The 2373-nt window shown below is 35.4% G+C and overlaps 1 pseudogene; it reads right to left on the reverse strand.

Moving 5' to 3' along the window:
• Positions 1-1129: 1129 nt before the first annotated feature.
• LOC116776022 (uncharacterized) overlaps positions 1130-2373 on the reverse strand; it is a 2508-nt pseudogene continuing 1264 nt past the window's right edge.

The following is a 2373-nucleotide window of genomic DNA, read 5'->3' on the forward strand; positions in this document are numbered from 1 at the left end:
AAAAATAAATACCAGACACTAGTATTTAAAAATGTTATTTATAAAAAATATTCTTAGTGACTAAACTAGCATTACTTCAAATACTTTTCTTGGCAGGGTGATTTACCTTGCCAAATTGATATCTAAATGCTAAATGCTAAGTTTTTCAAGAAAAACAGTTTAATATAGTTGTTATATTTTAGATTTTTTTTTAATAGAAGAACCGTCACATAAAATCTGTAATATTAAATATTAAAATAAAATATCACATAGGTGGGTGCTATTTCATTTTACTATTGATGTCACTACAGAGGCAGCTCATACAAACGAATTAAAAGTTCGTTTTACAAAAATTTACAATATTCAGGTTAAATTACGGTGAAATTTGTCGTTTGAATCGTTGAATAAGACATCGCGTATCAGTTAGTAATAAGGCCCGGAGGAGTCAGACTGCGCGCGTGATATGCTCGTCGTTTCTTTTACTAGCGTCATCTTTATTCTCATAATGTTTCTGACACTTATAGTATTTTATCCGAAATGAATCTACAAATGATTTCCTCATAAAATTCCATTTTGCTGATTTGTATATTTTATTCAGTTACTTCTACTTTCTTTTATTGGCAACACAATATACGATTAGTTTCTCTCAAAGAAAATAATAGATTATTATAACAATATAAGATTATATTCTTCAGCTCATAGAAGCTTTTATACATAATAACACAATGTTTGTTTTTTATGTAGTAATTTGAATCTGAATTTTTATTATAGGAATTAAAATAGTAAATCCGGAAATATTAGTTCATTCAAAATATTGATGTTTAATCGCCAGACGTTTGATGATTGTCTGTAACTTATTCAACGATCTGTTACAAGCCTTTAATTCTTACTTTCTTTTGAATCCACTAATGTGGTCAAATATTATTATATATTGATTATTAAGTACGAATAAAAGCGGAAATACAAAAGAAATCTAATTTCTCGACAAATGTAACGATAAAGATGTAATGTATTAAAATAATAATGAAAATATAAATATGATATTATTATAAGGTTAAGTTATATTTCTTATTATGACATATTAATTTATAGTAAAAAAATTATTATAATAGTTATTAAAATAAAATAATTAATAATACCTCAGCAATAATTAAATTGTTTGTTTTCGGCCCCAACGGCCATCTGTTCTCCGGGCTATATGACCTACCCACTGCCACTTCAAAGAGCTAATCCGTTTAGCTATGTCGGTGACTCTCGTTCTTCTACGTATCTCATCATTTCTAATTCGATCCCGTAGAGAAACTCCGAGCATAGCTCTCTCCATAGCTCTTTGAGCGACTCTGAGTCTGTTCATAAGCCCTTTGGTGAAGCACCACGTTTCGGATCCGTACGTCATCACTGGCGACACACACTGATTAAATACCTTCGTCTTAAAGCACTGAAGTATTTTGGACAAAAAGTCGTTACGGAGTTTCCCAAACGTTGCCCATCCGAGCTGGATTCGGTGATTGACCTCTTTCTCGAAGTTGGACCTTTGTAACTGGACTGTCTGTCCCAGGTATACATACGCGTCAACAACTTCAAGTACTGAGTTCTCAATCATAACAGGGGTAGGTGCGACATGGACATTAGAAATGAGTTTCGTCTTGTCCATGTCTATTTTAAGACTTACCCGTTGGGAGATTCGATTGAGGTCTTCGATCCTCGTACTCAGTTCCTCCATCGACTTTCCCATGACTACGATATCGCCTGCAAATCGAAGGTGAGTAATGTTTTCGCCGGAAATATTGATGCCCAGTCCTTCCCATTCCAGAAGCTTAAGGCGTCTTCCTAAGCGGCCGTGAACAGTTTCGGAGATATCACGTCTCGCTGTCTTACGCCTCTTTTTAATGGATTCGCCCTCGAACTCTGTTTCTGAAGTCGGACCGACATAGTGGCGTTTCTATATAAATACTTCAGGACTTCGATATACTGATAGTCAATAGGGCATCTTTAGAGAGACTCCAGTACCCCCCATGTTCCGACCCAACCAAAAGCTTTATCGTAGTCCACAAACGCTAGGCAGAGCCACAAGTTATACTCCTCGGCCTTCTGTATAACCTGGCGCAGCGTATGTATGTGGTCCACGCTACTATAGCCTTTTCGGAACCGTTCGGGAGGCTGGAAGTCATCAAAACTGGGCGAAAAACGAAAATGGGCTCGTCCAAGTCCATTTTCCTTGAACTTGAACTTGACTGAACACATTACCGGTTAAACATCTCTGCCTCTTAGCTTACAATTTATACATAATAACTTAAAGACTTTTGTTAGCATATCTGCCAATTGTTCGAAAAGTTGTTGCAAAGTTCGAAGAGTCATTAACATTTACACATTAACTATTAATATCTTAGCCGA

This window comes from Danaus plexippus, assembly GCF_018135715.1.
Source record: "Danaus plexippus chromosome 16 unlocalized genomic scaffold, MEX_DaPlex mxdp_31, whole genome shotgun sequence".
NCBI lineage: Eukaryota > Metazoa > Arthropoda > Insecta > Lepidoptera > Nymphalidae > Danaus > Danaus plexippus.